Raw genomic sequence first — 19,133 nt, 5'->3', positions numbered from 1 at the left:
TTAGGGAACAGGTGATACTGGCATCTCCACTTGCTCGTTAGGAAAGGGAGGCTCAAAGAGAAAGAGAAAGCCACTCGCCCGAATTAGTGAATGTCAGAGCCAGGCTTCACATTCATATTAGTTCGATTTCAGAGTCCACATCTTTTCTATGAAGCCCAGGTGAGTCTAGGAGACAGTGGAACAAAGTGTATGGTGAGGATGGACAAGAGCCGATCAAACCAAGGGTGGTGGCTGGCTCAGGTGGTGTAAGGTGAGTAGCAGACATGTCCCTGGGTGACAAGGAAAGATGATCATGCATTCTGAGTGCCTCACACATCGACACGAATTTTCTCCTCTCATTCTTATAGCAGCCCTTGCAGATTAATAGTAGTTTCCCCATTTTGCAAATGAGAAAATCAAGATGCAGAGAATGACACACTTTACCAAAAGTTAACGACTGGTGAGTGGAGAAACAGGGCTACATCTGCCTAAGTGCAAAGTCCTGCCCTCTCTTTGCTTTTTGCTGTCACGTGGCAGCGGCTGAATGACATGGCTCCTGCCATCCTCCTGACTTAAGTCTCTGACTCACCCCGGGAGTTCTGTCCTATGTTTTAGAATAAATAAGATCCTACCCAGAGGAATGTTTGCTCACCTTTCTCAACCAGGCCAGCCAAGTTCCCGATGCCCAATTGTCCTGCTATTTTGTATGCTCTGCTTAGTGCCAGCAGAGACCCTGATCTGTAGTCTTGCTAGATGCTGAGTCTCTGTAGCACAGTAGTTAAGGCTGTGGTTTTCCACCCAGACTGCCTAGGTTTGTAAGCCTAGCTTTACCTCTCACAAGCTGTATGTCCTTGGGCAAGATGCTTAACCGCTCTATGCCTCAGTCTCTTCCCCCGTAAAATGGGGACCATGATGATAGTGTGAATTAGATACATTCTAGCTGTTACTATTATTTTTCTCTGGGCATGTCTAGCTTGGCTCCTGATTTGAGTTCAGTTTATAGGACTGCGTTTCCCACCATAACAATAAGGCAGTCAAATTGGAGGCACAGAAAAAAAATGCAAAAATTCTTATTAGGAGGGAAGGGCACTTTAAGAGTCGGAATCCACATAAAATGAAGTAGCTCTTGTTTATTTTCTCCCTGTGGTACATTTTGTCTTGGGCTTTCAAGAGGCACCTACAGTAATTTGCAGTTCCAGTTGGTGGTAAATCCTTAAAGGACTATTGTCTTCTGCCATCTGGTTTCCAGAAGACACAAATAAAGAAAACATCTCCCAGGATGACAGGACCCTTTGTGCCTTTTATTTGTGTTGCCTCTTTGGCTCAGTCTTGGGAAGGCCCGAGTCAAGGACCCAGAGGATCTTACCGCTTAAAAGGAGAATTATTCCAAATGGTCTTAGCAGGAGGAACGAGTGATCACAGACTTTTTTTCAGTCTCAGGAAAAATCTGTGGTAACTCTGGAGCTCACTCTGGCTATTGTGTTTTTCTTCTCTTTGGATCAGCCTGGGGTCCACCAAGGATGAGCTACAGGGGCTTCCCTGGTGGCGCAGTGGTTGAGAGTCCGCCTGCCGATGCAGGGGACATGGGTTCGTGCCCCGGTCCGGGAAGATCCCACATGCCGCGGAGCGGCTGGGCCCGTGAGCCATGGCCGCTGAGCCTGCGTGTCCGGAGCCTGTGCTCCGCAACGGGAGAGGCCACAACAGTGAGAGGCCCGCGTACCGCAAAAAAAAAAAAAAAAAAAAAAAAGGATGAGCTACAGAATCTGAGCCCTTGTTTTATCATCTAAAAAAGGGAATCACAAGATCCAGTGATTTCACCAAATCGCTTTCTCTCTCCTTTAAGGGAGGGTGATCTGGGAAGGGGTGGGGGAGGTGAAGAGTACACAGGGAGCCCCCTTCTTGCCCTGGTATGGCCAGCTGAGTGCACAATCTGCTGTGGAGACCAACGCAGCTCCCGAAATAAGCACTGGTTAGAGAATCAAAAAGTCTGGACACCCATGGTGTTATTTTGGGCAACTGACATTAACTTTCTGAGCTTCATTGTCCTCATCTATGAAGTGGGTGAGTTGGACTAGATCAATTTTTCCTCCCTGCTGTAGAAGCCAGTTCTTCAAATAAAATCTTGCATGTAAACCCAATATGGAAAACAGGTAGTAGCAGAGCTTCCTTTCTTGACTGGGAGAGGGAGGTCTGGGGTCCTATCCCCCAACCCTTATCCTTCCTTACCACTCCTTCCCAACTGTCGAGGAACCTCAAGCAGGCAGAGAGCACAGCTGGAAAACAACCAAAACATAATTATCTCTCGGGTTCCTTTCAGTTGGAAAAATTCTGTGTCTTATCTCAGGAGCCTTAGGAAAGACCCCCATCCTCCTGAAATTTCACTGCTAGCAGTTTATCTTTCTGTGTTGTGTGTTTCCTTGTCCTCCTTTAAGCAAAGTCATCAGGGAAAGGTGATGATTGTAAGTCACCAACACTTCGCAACCAGTGCGTTTTACTACCCTGTTACTGACTTGAGGGTATTCTTTCACAGGCACCAGCTCTCTGCCCCGTACCCTGCTAGACCTTGGATACAGTTATTAATGTGGTCCAGAAAAGGACAACAAAGCAGAAACTCCCAATTATGAGGCTGTGACCTAGGGGTTAAGGGACCCTGGGAAGGGAAGGGTATCTTGGGAAGATAAGGGGTGGCTTTTAGGAAGAAGGAACAATTGGTCTGAGTCTTATGCATTATTAGGAATTAACCAGGTAAAGACGGAGGAGGAGAAAGTAGTTCCAGGATGAAGGACCATCTTATATAAAGGCTGGGAGATCAAGGGCCCGGAAAGCCCCAACTGCCTTTCATTTGGGTTCAGGAGCAAAATTACAGAATTAAATTAAAAGCCTGATCTCTCTTTCTTGGGGGAGGAAAGGCTGAGGATGGAGATAATAAGGGGGCAAGTTTAATTTCTTTTTCTTAGTGTTCCTTTCACATTAACACAAATAATGTCTCTGTGCGTGTATATACTTGCATATATACAGCCTCTTCCAAACCCTTTAAGAGGCTTATGAAATGTGTGTCCACCACCCCCCCCCTTTTATAGATCAGGATCACTTAGCGGCCAAGAGGTAAGCTGGTCAGGGTCTTAGATGTATGTCTGCAGAGCCCACCCCTTTGGTATTATGTCACTCTGATATATTTCTGTTTTCTCAGGAGGAGAGAGGGAAATAGGAGAGAGATGGAGAAGAGGAGAGACAGGATCCAAGAAGAGGAAAGGCTATGTGAGGGTCTGGAACAAGTCTAAGAGGAGATGGGACTTTCACCCCTCCAAGATCCTTCCGGGCTCTGCCCTGCTCTCTGCTCAGCCGTGGCTCAAGCTCCGGGATGCTTGCAATCCTCCCCTGTGGCCACACTGCAGAACTCTGCTAGCACCAGAAGCCCGAGGCTGGCTCTGGTTTGCTTTCCCAGATTTTTCTGGACCACCTGCGTTCCCCACACAGCCCCCTTTACACCTGGCACTAGACAGGGCTCTTTTACTGGTAAGATCCAGCAACGGACCAGCCAGTCAGGCACAGCCCTGGCACAAAATAGGCACTAAATGAATATCATTGCTAGAACTGAATGATCGCGGTGGAGCCGGCCACTGGTGAGGCTAGAGGTCCTAACACAGAGGATAGGATCTGAGATATTGGAGAAACATTTCTTGGCACCAAACGCATTGGACAGTGCAGCAGTCTGAATCGCAAGCTGGCGATGGAGTCCCCCGACCTATTTCATGGGGTCCCTTTCCACAACCCTTCTCTGTGCTTCAGGCTTCCCCCCCATAAAAGCAAGGGCTCTCTGATTCAGAAAGCCCCTCCTGGCTCTGCCCACCCATGACTCCATAAATCAGATTCATTCAGAGGTGAGAGGATTTCACTGTACACGGGTCGTGCTGCAGAGATGTGTGTGGGGAGAGTCGCTTGCTCAGACAGGGTGGGGTCAGGATCACTAATTTCCAGAGGCAACGGGCAGCACGTTAGGATCTTGCTGTTTCTCTTGCTGGGGAGGCTGGACTCAAGTTGGCAAATTCAGGGATAATGGGTTATCTCTGAGTTTCCATTTCCCCGATGAAACAGGTGGCCTCACCGGGCACAGCTAACCCGCTTGCACCCCCCTGAAACTGCCAGTCAAGGATCCCCTTTTGGATCGTTTTCAACTGACCACCTTGATTGCCCCTTTGTTTAACTTCACATCAGACAAGTTCCGTGATGCGCCTGCCGGCCATGTCCAAAAGGGCAGGGAAGCAGGTTATTGAGGCCAAACGTTTGGCTCCGATCTCCTTTCACAGGTACAGATAATGGAGACGCAGAAGTGGGCAGCATGCCATGTTATCTGGGTGCTAACTCTTTAACAATGTAATAGATTATTTCGGTAATTTATTACTAGAAGGGTGGAGTGATGAACACAAGCACGGGACACAGGGTCCTTGGGTGGAAATCCTGACTCTGTCACTTCCCAGCTATGTGACCTGGAGCCGGGTCCCTCACCTCATTGCCCTATCTGGAAAAATGGGAATCATACAATGCCCTCAGGTTTGGAGGAGGTTAAATGAGTTAACCCAGGTAAGGCACTTAGAACACTGTTCCACTGGTAACCATAACGGGGGGTGGGGGGAGGGATAAATTAGGAGTTTGGGATGAACGTATACACACTACTGTATATAAAATAGATAACCAGCAGGGACCTACTGGATAGCACAGAGAACTCTGCTCAATATTCCGTAACCTGAATGGGAAAAGAATTTGAAAAAGCATAGATACATGTACATGTATAGCTGAATCACTTTCCTCTACACCTGAAACTAAGACAACATTGTGAGCTAACTCTACTCCAATATAAAATAAAAATTAAAAAAAGAAAAACACTGCTCCATAAACATTAGCCATTGTTATTATCCGTAGCATGTAGGGGACTTGCTGCCAATGATAAAGACTAGCCCAATTCAGGTCTTGTTCTCCGGAGGTCACAGAAGGTAGTTACTGAAGCCTATGTCTCCTTCCAGGGTCTCACATAACTCAGGTTGTCCTGCGGAGACAGAACAGGAGATATCTTGGGGACGCCAAACCTCTCACCTTCCTACCGCAGGGACTCCCAGAAGGAGAGCTGTTTTGGAAATTTTTTTTTAATTTATATTTGAAACTGAGGTATCACCTGCATATAGTAAAGTGCATACATATGTTTACACCCACGCAACCACCACCAGGATCAAAATGTACAGCATTACCATCACCCTGTAAGTTTCCCACCTGTCTCATCTCAGGCAGGTGGCTTCTCCTCCAGGTACTCTCCTTTCTGACTTCTAATAATCATGTATTAGTTTCTCCTATTCTTGAGTTTCATAAAAATGGAATCATATTTGTAGTGTGCTGGTGAATGTTTGACAGCAGGCTCTCCAAAATTTGCTTTTAAAAAGCCTGATTTGTAGCCATTTTCCCTGGCTATCACCACCACTGATTTGAAGCCATTGGGGTGAGGTCCTTGAACAGAGAGCTGGGAATCAATGTGCAGTAGAACACAATTCTATAGTATTTTCACCATGTAGATACAAAAGCTGTAAATAGCCTCAATTACATAGATAATAGTAAAAATGTAGCAAAAGAATTAGGAAGTGAAAGTTCTGAATATTTATTACATTTGTCTTAAATATAATATACTTAGCTGTGTGTTTCTATAATTTAATTTTTAATAAAGGCTGCATTTAACAACATTTATTTATTTGGCTTACAAAATCCCTGAAAACATAATAATCAGTTCTCATGAGCTATTATGAGCTGTCTTTGGCCCACTACTGAATCATATGCTATGTACTAATCTTTTGTGTCTGGCTTCTTTGCCTCATCATAATGTCTGTGAGTTTCATCCCTGTCACTCTGTGTATCAGTCTTTTTTTTTTTTTTGTATTGCTGTGTAGTATTTCATTGCATGAATATTCCATAATTTACTTATTCACTTCTCTGTGGATGGTCATTGGGTTATTTCCTGTTTTCTGCTACTAATTAGTAAACTGCTATGATCACTCACGTACATATATTTTAATAGATGTGTGCCTTCATTTACTCATTTCTCTTGGATATGTACCTAGGAGTGGATTTGCTGTGTCTTAGATAGGCATGTTTGTCTTTAACATATCATGTCAAATAATTTTACCAAGTGGTTGAACCAGTTTATCCTTCCATCTGCAACATTGGAGGGTTGCATTGCTCCACTTCCTTGCCAACACTTGTTATAGTCAGTCTTGAAAATTTTAGCTCTTTTGGTAGATGTGTAGGGATTAATTATCTCATAAGGATTTTAATTTATATTTCCCTGGTAGGTAATGATGTTGAGTTGTTATTGGGTTTTGACTGTCTTTATTCCTCTGTTTAAGAGGCATAAATTCATTTTTAGGAATTGTTCCTGGGATTATTGGTGATCTTATTCAGCTCTGCCAGAGGCACTGGCTGCTATTCTGGGATTTAGGTTCCTTTCAAGGAAAGTGAGCACTGGATATTTGTTAACAACTTGGCTGTCACCAAAGGGACTATTTGTGACCAGAGCAACAGATCCTTAAAGCCAACTTAGGGTGTCTCCTGATGGCCCGTGAATCCCCTCAGGTTGTGTCTCTGAAAGGAAAGGAACCCCCAGGCAGCAGAGTGCTGCCCTGGAAGTCACATGGGATTTAGACCCAGGTGACCTGAGGCTCTGGTTCTACTTCTGCCTTTTTTAGCCACAGGACTTTGGGAGGTCATATAACCTCCGAATCCTCAATTTGCTATGAGTCAAATAGGGTAAGAGCTATTGAGGGGTTCCAACGAGGCATGAAAAACCGCTGTAAAACAGTGGGCAGGTGTTAATTCTAAGTCAGTTTTGTGGGGGTCAGCAAAGCGAGGCAGGGATGCTGGGGCTGCCTCTCAGGGCTCCCTCAGGGAAGCAGCCCACCCTGGTAGATTCTTAGCTGGGTTTTGTGTAATGAGCCCTCATCCTGGTTCTCAGCCCCAACTATGGCAATTACTGAGGCAGGAAGAAAGCTGACTTCAACAGTGCTGCCTGGAAGCCTCCAGCCTCCTGCCAAGTCCAGGCAAGGGACAAGCAAAATGGTGTGCTGTTGTACAATGGGAAACCATGCCCCAAGGAGTCAGGGTGTCCATGGAGAATGGGAGGAGAGGATGACCTGAGGTTTCGAACACGCGGCACCCTACAGAAAGATGAACTCCAGTGGCTTGGTTTTGGCAAGTGCTCAATAACAATGGAAAGTTTGACTTATTTTTTAATTCCAAAAATCATAAATGTTAATTGAAGGAAATCTGGGAAACACGAGAAAGTATAAAAAAGAAGAAAAAAATAAACCACAATCCCATTTCCAAAGTCAATTATTGTTAGTGTTATACATGCACACATCCGTTCCCAATTAGCCTTGTAATACGCCATTTGCAACTCCTTAATATCATGTTTTTAATGGTTGCATTGCATTCCATTTGGTGGATATATAAACATTTCTTTAACCACAAAGTGGTGTTTTTCATCTGTCCATCACTTAATATCTTCTGGATACTTTAAGATTTACCAATCTGGCACAGCTTATTGTGCTACAAGAAGAAGGTGCCAGAACTTGCTTAGTTATCACTTTTTGAACATTAAATCTCCTACCACAAACAGGACTGTCTGGCTAACTTGTTTATGGACAAAGAAGGGACCCTGAAAGTAAACAGGGAAAGAAACAGAGTCCCAAGTGGGACTTTACATTTCTAAAATATATAATAATGTTAGTTCATTATTCCTTTATCATTCATTCAATTTCCTCTCATTCATTCATCATTCCATATTTTTTTAGAGCTAGATATCTCTCTGTTCATGACTTAACTCTGCCACTTATCTGCTGAGAGACCTTATGCCAATGACTTGTGTTCTCCTGGCCTTTGTTTTCCCATCTATAAAGTGGGTAACAATGCCGCTCAAGGTTGTTGTGAGGACTAAACCTAATTAAGGACATGGGTACCTTTTCCCACCTGACCTTAAGCAGCTGAGCACCATGGGAGGCACTAATGAATTAGGTTTATAAAAGCAGTTTTGTTGAGGAGTGGAGGAAGATGCAGAGAATGCAACCAGTGGAAAGCAGGGTCACTCATAAGATCAGAGTTGGAGCCAGAAGAACATGGGTCCTGGTTCCTTCCAGTGATCTGAAGTGACTCTTGTGGGTTGTTTGTCTTGTGGAGTTCAGAAGGCCATGTAAATATTTCTGACTCCTTACCGTGCCCTTGTCCTGTGGTTTTTGTTTTGTTTTGTTTTTTCGGTGCGCGGGCCTCTCACTGTTGTGGCCTCTCCCGTTGCGGAGCCCAGGCTCCGGACGCGCAGGCTCAGCGGCCATGGCTCACGAGCTTAGCCGCTCCGCGGCATGGGGGACCTTCCCAGACCTGGGGCACGAACCCGCGTCCCCTGCATCGGCAGGCGGACTCTCAACCACTGCGCCACCAGGGAAGCCCTCTTACCGTGCCCTTGTGTGGGGAGGTCAAAAGTAATCTGAATGCCAGAGCTGCCCTTAGCAAAATGACACTTAAGATTCTTAATTTTTTCTCTATCACTTTTCCAATGTTTCTTTACTTCAGAAGTTTTTGTTCCGTCTAGCTGTTGCTTTCTGATTCTTTCCAGTGCTTTTCTCCAAGAATGAAGGCAGAGGCTCTTTTGAGGTCTCCAACACTAATGATGTCACTTTAGTGACTTCCACGGGCCATTAGGCAGCCAGTCAGCAACATTTATGTCCTTGCTACCAGCAGGACACGGAATATTGGTGGGGGGGAGCCATTCTCTCCTGCTGGTCTGACACTCATCACTCTTTTAGAAACAGAGGAGGCATTGTTAACTGCAGCTCCCACCTGACACCAGGATTTCCTGGAAAGATGAATGTTCTCCTTAACATGAAACAAACAAACAGAAAACTCCACCTCGTCCTTCCAGGAAAGAAGCCCAAGATGTGCCCTTGTACTTACTCCCCCTTGCCCCTGCTGCCCCTATTTCTGCCACTCTGTTTGAAGAAGGATTTCTCCGTTTCTACCACGAAGAATGCTCATTATCCGGCATGTTGCGGAGATTGATTATCCTTCGTGCATGGATCCTTTTGACTACTCAGAGGCACTGGGAAACTGATACCTGCCATCTCCATCACCTTCTGCATGGTGACGTCCAAACAGCTCACCTTCCTCACTCCTTAGCTCACCTCTTCACCCACTGCCATGTGGGCTTGGCGCTTGGTCCCCTGCCGGATCACACTGTCAGCAGACCCAGTGGTCACTCTTCTGTCCCTATCCCACCCGCCATCCCTCTGGCCTTGGGTGCCTTTGACCGTCCCTCCGTCTTGAGAATTTCCCTTTCTGAGGCTTCCTGGTCGCAAACACTCCATCTTCCTTTTGTGTTTCTGGCAGATCCTTCTCAGTCCCCTTTGTGAATTGCTCTTTTCTCTGTTCATTCTTTATACTTTTTTTTAATAGAAATTTATTTTTATTATTTATTTATTTAATTCATTTATTTTTGGCTGTGTTGGGTCTTTGTTGCTGCGTGCAGGCTTTCTCTAGTTGCGGCGAACAGGGGCTACTCTTTGCTGTGGTGCACAGGCTTCTCATTGTGGTGGCTTATAAATAAATAAGTAAGTAAGTAAGTAAGTAAAAAAATAAATAAATAAATCACAACTGCTGCGGTTAAAATCCCTGCATTGGCAGGCGGATTCTTAACCACTGCGCCACCAGGGAAGTCCTATACTTTATATCACTGGTTTTCAAGCTTTTTTTCTTTTGCAGTGGAAACTTTTTGTTTTTACAAATGAACTTTTATGTAAAACCAAGCGTCATATAAAAAACAGAAAATCACAACTGCTGGGCTTCCCTGGTGGCGCAGTGGTTAAGAATCCGCCTGCCAATGCAGGGACACGGGTTCGAGCCCTGGTCCAGGAAGATCCCACATGTTGCGGAGCAACTAAACCTGTGTGCCACGACTACTGAGCCTGCGCTCTAGAGCCTGCGAGCCACAGCTTCTGAGCCCCTGAGCCGCAACTACTGAAGCCCGCATGCCTAGAGCCCGTGCTCCACAACAAGAGAAGCCACTGCAATGAGACACCCACACACTGCAACGAAGAGTAGCCCCCACTGGCCACAACTAGAGAAAGCCTGCACGCAGCAAAAAAGACTCAACTCAGCCATAAATAAATAAATAATAAATAAATAAGTAAGTAAATTAAAAAAAAATCACAACTGCTGCGGTTAAAATAGAGGTGGTTCTTTGAGGCTATTGGTACTCCCTTCCTCTGTCTCCTCTCCCAGAAAACCCGAGGGCACCTCTCCAGACCCTGGGGCTCCAGGAAGTACAGTGTGAAAACCACAGCCTTGAATGCTAGGTTTTCCAGGCCTCTGACTTGGCCTCTTCACATCACCCTCTACTCACTCTCTCTGGATGGTCTCATCCTACCCAAGAGTAAAAATCATTCTCCTTCTTCCGAATGTGGTGTGTTTGGAGGGCAATAAAGAACACCTAATGCTTCTTTCAAGCAATTGAGAGATGAGACGCAGGAGACAGGGAACAAAAGCTCAGTTTCATTACTGGCTTTAAATCTACAGCCAAATGGGCTTGCTTTCTTCCCAGAGCTAACTTGCCCACCAGTTCTGGGCTACGCTGGACATTTGCAAGCATTTCTGCCTGGCTGGAGAGGGTCCCGAATTCCTACAGCAGGACTACTCCACAGGAGGAGCTAGAAGGGGTGATATTCTCCCAAAGGAACCAAAGAAAAAGTCACTTCTCTTCCCAAGAGGAAGAGTCAGGAAAGAGTGGGGACAGAGACCAGGCATATTACCCTCCACCAAAAAGGTGGTTCCATTCTCTGGGTGCTTTATAATTTGTGGGGTACTAAAGCATTGGGGGGTCAGTGATGTTAGGCGTGGCCATACATGGAACAATTCTGTACAGTAAAGAACTCACCTTAATTCTGCAATGAACCTCCAATGTCCCACTAGACATTCTTACAGGTGAATGATGGTTCTAATTAGTCACATCTGGAACATGCCTGTTTTTACATAACGGAAGTTCTTTTTGAAGAAGCAAATACTATGGGAATCCAGTGCTGATTACACTGTGGTGGATTGAGAACTTATCTGAGGGTTGTTATGATAACGACTCATAGTATTTTCATCAGATACAACATTGTCATTGTCACCACTGTATCAGCCAGTATCTATTGCATTCTCTGTGTTTTCACATATTGGTATAAACATCTGATGGCTCCCTTTTGGCTTCTGGTAATTTGTGCCCAAATATTTACATGTTAAGATGCATCCTATTAAATTTTATTTATTAAAATATATTTACTTATTTATATTAAAATTACCCTCTTTTTCTCCATTACAGTTAGAGTGATTTTTTAAAGTATTTTTTTCTTAGGTAGGTTATATTACCTGTGCATTCTGTATCAAGATAGCAAAGGCAGTGTTACAAATTATTTCTTTAGAAAATGAGGCATTGTGTCTGATATTGGCCTAGTGGAGGACGCTCATGGAAACGTGAGGTCAGAAAAACCTCATGGTGATTTTTAACAAAAAAAGTCCCCATCCCAGGAGGGCTGAACCAAAGCCCTCAGGAGAAAGATCAAGCTTCCTCCCATGCTTAAAGGCCCCTCCACGATTTGGCCTCTGCTGACCTCTTCACCATCCTATGCTCTGGGCTGGCTCAGATCCAGGAAGTTTTCTGAAGGTGCCATGCTGTCTCTCTCCTCCTGGACTTTGCACACCCTATGTCTCCCTTACTTCTCTGAGAAGCGCCCCTGACACCCCAGAGTGAAGTAAGAGTCCCTGCTCTGGGCTCCCAGGACCCTTCTTACCCTGTGTTGGCTTCTCTTTGTTTGCTGCCTTTGCCCCGAGATCTTAAGTTCTGCCAAGGGAAAGACCATATTCTTTTGGCCTCTAGTCCTAGTGTCTGGCCCAGGTTCAAGCATAAGGGAAGCATCCCTTCCCTTGCTGCCCAGGACAGGGTTTAGGACATATATCTTCACACCAAAATAAACAGCATTTACTTGAAAAGCTGTAAATCTCTGGTCCATCGAGCACTAATGGGGACAAATGGTGGAATCAACCCCATCAAAGCTAAGGTGATTGGGAGATTGGAATTGACATGTATTCACTGATGTGTATAAAATGGGTGACTAATAAGAACCTGCTGTATAAAAAAATAAATAAAATAAAATTCAAAACTTAAAAAAAAAAAAAAGCTAAGGTGAAATAAAGGTCTCTGGAAAAAGGAAAACTCTCCTCCCAAGATTATCTTGGGAGACAGTGTCTTTTATTCATTAGTGTCTCTGCCAGAAAATCAATTCTAAAATTATTCATTGAGTCAGATCAGGTCATTTAGAAAGCAATCTTCATAGAGCACAAAGCTTTATCAAAGTTGACATTCTTCCTGATATCAGAGCAGATTAGTTTCATAATTTAATACTTAATCTGTCCACAAAGCACAATGATGAAGATGTCACTGCTTCCTGAGCACTGAGGGGAATGAAAGGCCTTTTGGATTGGTTTTAACTCTCCCAATACCTTATCAAGTGAATAAAACTTGAAAGTAATAAAAATAGACTCATGAAACAATGCTCATTGTGGTTTACAGTTCTAATCCCTTAATTATCAGCAGCTTAACTGCCTTTCCTGACTTTCCTTTGACTTTCTTCTTCCCCCTGAATGGCAGGGTGCACTCATTGACCTGGAGACACTGGAAGGAAACTTAGAGGTTGTTTTTACCTGTCAGTCAGAGCAGGTGGGTTAAAGAACACAAAGGTGAAGCGGGTACACCCAGGTTCTGACCTCAATTCATTAGCTGATGGCCTTGGAGGGGACCCTGCACCTCTCTGACGCTTTTCTTCACTGATAAGTTAGGAGTGGAAATGCCTGCTTTGCAGAGTTGTTGGGAGGATTAAATGAGTGATGACTGAATGGCCCCTGAAACCAAGGAGATGCTCAGTAAAGGGTAGCCCCCTCCCCACAGGGAAGGGGTACACATCCACCTTGCTTTCCTTCTCTCCTGCTCTGTAAGAGTTATCTTTAGCCTTGGACCCCAGTGGAACATCTCATTTCTCCTGTTAATTAGATCCCTTGGGTAGAATTTGGGTCCTTCTCAGAAAGTCTCCAGGGTGTTAACTGCATATTTATCTCAGCAGGATTAGGGAGATTATGGTGTTTAATGAAAACCACGCATATGGCTCAAAGGGCGGCAGGGCCAAGGAGAAATTGTCTTCACTGAGAGTTGGAATTTGGGGAGCTTCGCCTTTTATAAAGACCTCAATTCTCTTTGCAGAGAGAACCCGACTCTACAGTTCGCCAGGCCTCAGAGCACTGTTAGCATTTTGGTCGACTAGAATTAACTCATGAGTTACCTGGTGCCATAGACCAGGATGAGAGCTCTTCCCTGTCAGCAGTATGAGGACAGAGACCATGTCTGTCTCTATACTTTGGTGTCCCCTGGCAGTGCCTGATGCCAGGAAGTGTTCAAAATACAACTGTCAAATGAACTATTGTATCTATATCACCCATTCATGGAATCATAGTATTTTTTAAAATTAATTAATTAATTTTTTATCTTTGGCTGCGTTGGGTCCTCATTGCTGCGCGCACAGGCTTTCTCTAACTGCGTCGAGCCGGGGCTATTCTTTGTTGTAGTGCGTAGGCTTCTTATTGCGGTGGCTTGTATTTGTTGCAGAGCATAGGCTCTAGGCGCCTGGGCTTCAGTAGTTGTAGCACATGGGCTCAGTAGTTGTGGCTCATGGGCTCTAGAGCTCAAGCTCAGTAGCTGTGGCTCACGGGCTTAGTTGCTCCATGGCATGTGGGATCTTCCCAGACCAGGGCTCGAACCTGTGTCCCCTGCATTGGCAGGTGGATTCTTAACCACTGAGCCACCAGGGAAGTCCTGGAATCATGGTATTGAAATTGACTTGTTCTTTAGTCATACGTCATCAGTAATTTTACAATCTCCAAAGCTTTCTGTAGCTCAAAGAATTTTCCATGTGTTAACCTGACAATGGCTGGTAAAACTTCTGCATTTGGGGAGTCATCTACATATAGAACCCAGTTCATTTCTGCTTTAGTGTATTTCACAGGTCACCCTTGATAAGACAGCTAAGGGAGATGCAGGAAAATGTGGGCCCGTGAGAAAGTCAGTTAAAGCCCCAGTGGAAAGCATTTACTGACCCGCAGTAATTCTGAGGTCTGAGGGCAAAGTCTCAAGTCTCTCCCTTCCTGAAGCCAAAGCTTGCTTTTCCAACTTTCTCAATGCTCTTGTAATGGGTTTTTGTTGCTGTCGTTAATGTTGAAATTCCTAGTGAAATACTGGCCACTCAGATAACTCTCTAAAGCACTTACTTTGGTAAATGAGAAAATCTGAGAAGTGTCTCTTTTTGTGTTAATTTTACCAGATTTATACCTTGGGAAGGCACTGGGTAGAATTGGAATAGTTGGGGAATCAAATATATAGTGGCTGGAACAACATTACTATTATTACCAGCTCTAAATCACTGTGATTGTTTTCACTTGAAATACTACAGGAACCTCTCAATTAACTGGACATCAGCCTTCCTGGAACTTTGAGTAATTCGATGAAACGCAACACAACAATAAAACTTAACCAAATTCCCGTAGGGGTGTAGAGCTGTGCTCTATGTTCAGTGCTTCATTTTGCATATTACTATCATCAATATCTACTCACAGTATTAAATAATGAGAAGTAATGTGAACCAGGGTGCTCTTGGGGCTCTATAACTTCCCAAGAGAACTTTCTATAGTGATGGAAATGTTCTAAAATGGCATTGTCCAATACAGTATCTGTGCTTACTGGGCACTTGAAACGTGGCCAGTATGACTGAGGAACTGAATTTTTAATTAAATTAAATTTAAATGTAAATGCACATTTAATTTAGTTATTGGAAAGCCCAGCTCTATAATATTTTGAGTCAAAGATACATTTTCTATCATGAAGTATTTTTAAATATTCAGCAAAGTACAGAGAATGCTATAAACCACCAACTGGAATACACACAGAGTTAACCTTTTGCTGTATTTGCTTCAGATATTTTTAAAGAAATAAAATATTAAAGATACAATTGAAGTTTTCTTAGGCACCCCATACCGCTTCATTCCCAGAAGCATGTGTATCCTTCCCATCCATGTTTTTATAGTTTAACTATTTATCAACACTATGTAGCATTATTTGAGTGTTTAAACAATTTAAACAAATGGCATTATACTGTATATACCATACTGAAACTTGCTTTTTTCATTTATCAATATATTTTTGAGCCCTATCCATTGGTGATATATGAAAATCAGTTTCATATATAAATCAAGTTCATTCATTTTAACTCTTCTGGAAAGTTCTAATTTATAAATATACCACAATGTATCTATCCAGTCTCCTAAGGATGGTAAATTTGGGTTGTTTCTAACTACTGTCTTTGTTACAGACAATACTGTGAGGAACCTTTGGTATATTTTTTCTTGGGCTTATGTGGGAGAGTTTCTCTACTGTCATTTATATTTGTTATGAGTACTGATATGTGTGGACTTGTTTTGTTTTTTTTTTTTTTTTTTTTTGTGGTACGCGGGCCTCTCACCGTTGTGGCCTCTCTTGCTGCGGAGCACAGGCTCCGGACGTGCAGGCTCAGCGGCCATGGCTCACGGGCCCAGCCGCTCCGCAGCATGTGGGATCTTCCCGGACCGGGGCATGAACCCACGTCCCCTGCATCGGCAGGCGGACTCCCAACCACTGCGCCACCAGGGAAGCCCTGGACTTGTTTTTATTAGCTTATTTTATGTTTTTCATTTCCATTCACCATGGGTTTTTTTTGGTTCTCCACCTATCTCTTTACCATTCTCCTGTTTAGAAATTAAACATATGATTTCTATTCATTTGGTGGTTGTTAGCAAGCATGATCAAAGATTTAGATCTAATATCCCTATCATTTTTTCAAACAATACATGGAACTCAGAGTGCTTTAACTCCTAAAACCCTCTCTCATCTTCTCTATTATTGTTGGGTAATATTTTAGTTCCACCTTAAAAAACAAAAACAAAAATCTCCCAGTTGGTTATCATCATTGTTTTTATAATTTTATAATCAGTATTATTTAGATTTATTAAATTTTTCATGAATTTCTTGGCTTACCATTGTGTTTTGCATCTCACCCCTTTCTTCTGGGTTGAGTTTCTTTCTTGCTAAGGTATTGCCTTTGGTATTGCTTTTAGTAAGGGGATGTTATAGTAAATCATCTTAGACTTTCATGTCTAAAATATCTTTATCTACTCACTCCTGCATAATGATTTGGCCTGGACTCCCAGTAGAATCTCCTGTTTTCTCTCTCCCTTCTCTGGGACTCCTATTAAATGTATGTTGAATTTTTTTCACCCTAAATTATGCATCTCAGTTTCTTTCATACATTCCACCTCTTTATTGCTGCAGCTACATTCTAGATGCTTTCCTCAAATCTATCATTCAGTTCCTTAGTTCTCTCTTCAGATGAGTGTCCGTTGAATTTTTAATTTTAGTGACTGTTTTTTATTCCGTAAGTTCAGTTGAATTCTTTAAAAAATTTTCAGTCCCTCCCTTAGTGTCATGTTTTTTCATTTTATTTTCTTTCTTACTTTCATATATGTTATTCATTTATATTATTGCATGTTTGAATGGTATGAGTTTTAGGCCTCTTTGAGATAGCTTTACATCTGTAGTTCTTGGTTCTGAATTTTGTTGCATTTGTTGTGTTTGCTGATTTTCTCCCAACAGTTATTTACTTCATGTGATTAGTAATTTTTTTTGTGAGCTCATCTTGAGTGGGAGTGGTTTTCCACGAGACACGTGTACTTGGTTGGGATTTTACATATTCCAGACCAGTTTTATGGTAGTTGCTCAAAATGGCTTCTTGTGTCTCTTTGGTAGGTATGGATTCAGATCAGATGTGTGTGCGTGATGCTGGTTGATATTCTGCTTTCTTTAGGGTGGTTCTTTTACTTTCCATGGCCCTGAAAGATGGTCAGCTTCCTTTATGCAACCCTGGCCAATAAAAAGACTTCTTATGTTGCTTGTTTCAGGAACAGAGAGCCTTCATGGCTTCTGGCTTTACTTGAGAGGCAGCTCATTCTAGCTCCCCACTTCTCATGGGCTGAGATTCTGGGTAGTTGTTTTATCACCAGTCTCTGTAATATTTACCTGGTTCCAATATCCACATGAACTGTTTCTTTTTAGTGCCTCCTCCCTGCTCTGGAACCTAGGGATATTCTTTTCTTGTTTTCAAGCTTGGCCACAGATTTTAAAAATTTCAGTATCTGGTGAATTTGTTCCGTTTGAGAGTTACCTTTATATGCTGAACAGGCTGTGTTAACTCCCACACTATGTTACCCCATATGAGAAAATTTTACAGACCAAAAACATAAGCACTTGTAAGGCACTGCATGTTGTATAACAGACACAACGAAAGACATTGTCAAACCCCAAACTGAAGAATTCCTTGGTGATTTCGACAACTCGAGGTCTATCCACACTGCACACTGACTGACCTTCCTCTCTCCTCCTCAGACAAAAGTCTGATAATTCCAAAGTTTGATTAAAATTATTTTTGAATTACTTACATGCCTGTTCCATTGCTAATCCATGTGAATGAAGAAAACAGAGGTGGCTGGGTGCAAGTAAGATTTGATAATATTAAATGAAGAAAAAAAAAGAAAAAATGAAAATGTAACTTATAAAGAGGTTCTCAACCTCATTTATAATCAAGGACATTCACACTAGAACCAGAGGGAGATACCATTTTAGTCTCATGAGAATGGCAAAAATTCTGGCAACAACCTGATAATACCAAGCATTGGCAAGGATGTGGAGTACCATTGACACCCATACGTTGCTGATGGGAGTGTTAATTAGTACAACCACTTTGGGTAACAGTTTGGTATTATCTGTTACCAGCAAAATAGAGAAATTCTATCTGCCCTTCTAGAGAAATTCTTACACAGGTATACCTGTAACTTGAAGAGAATGGTCATACCAGGACGGATCGAAACAGCCCCAAACTGGAATCAACCCAAATGTCTAAAACAGTAGAATACATTTTATATTCTTCTTGCAACGGCATTCCATACAGCAGTAGAAGTGAAGGTAGTTTATAGCTGTGCATTACAACATGGATAAATCCTGCAGTCAGAATATGAGTGACAGAAGCAAGTCACAAAAGGACATGTAAAAAATGTATCATTTATATAAAGTGCAAAATCAAGTAGAATAAACTACATTCCCGTCCAGCAGTTCTTCTGTATTCCTCACTCCTTCTCTCTCTCTCCCCTCCCGTCTTGATATAACCTTGGAACGAGGTCTTATTCTGCTAGCACCAGCCAGCTCTGAGTGGTGCTACGCTGTTTGCTTCTGGTTTCATTTGTTCATACATCCATTCAACAAGCACTAAGTGCCAGCTGCATGCAAGGCACTGTTCTTGGTGCTGATGGCTAAACAGACAAAATCCTGCTAACATTTTTTGGGGGGGCGCGGGTGGGGAGGAGACAATAAGTAAAATAAACATGTAAATTATATAGTATAGTAGAGGGTGGTAAGTACTATGGAGAAACATAAAGCCAGGAGAAGTGACAGTTTTAAATGAGGTGATCAAGGAAGAACTCTTTGTGAAGGTCATATTTAAGCAAAGACGTCAAGAAGTGAGGAAACTAGCAATGTCAACGTCTAGAGGAAAAGCTTTCCAAGTAGACAGAATGGTAAGTGCAAATGTCCTGAGGCACTTCTCTGTCAATCACAGTTTTAGAATCTTATCAACATTTACTCCAAGAATCTCTAAATTTCTTTTCAGTGTTAGATGGTTCTTGCTACAAATATAAAATTCATACTGTGTTTACACCCAAAAGAGAAACTTCCTGTAATTTGTGAGTCTGTCATCCTGAAAGTGCATGAGGGAGTAATTTTGGGTAAAGGAACACTTGAAGTCACATCGTGTTATTTTATTAATTTACGTCAGTTCCTTTTGGCCAGCATGAATTACCATACAGAACATGAACACGAGACTCTGGCAGACCCAGGTTTGAACTTGAGCTCTGCCACTCTGGGGACTTGAACCACTTATTTAATCTTCCTGGGTGTAAAAAGATGTAAT

This window comes from Mesoplodon bidens (genome assembly GCF_964165515.1).
Source record: "Mesoplodon bidens genome assembly, chromosome: 1".
Classification (NCBI taxonomy): Eukaryota; Metazoa; Chordata; class Mammalia; order Artiodactyla; family Ziphiidae; genus Mesoplodon; species Mesoplodon bidens.
Note: the sequence above shows the minus strand (reverse complement) of the source record.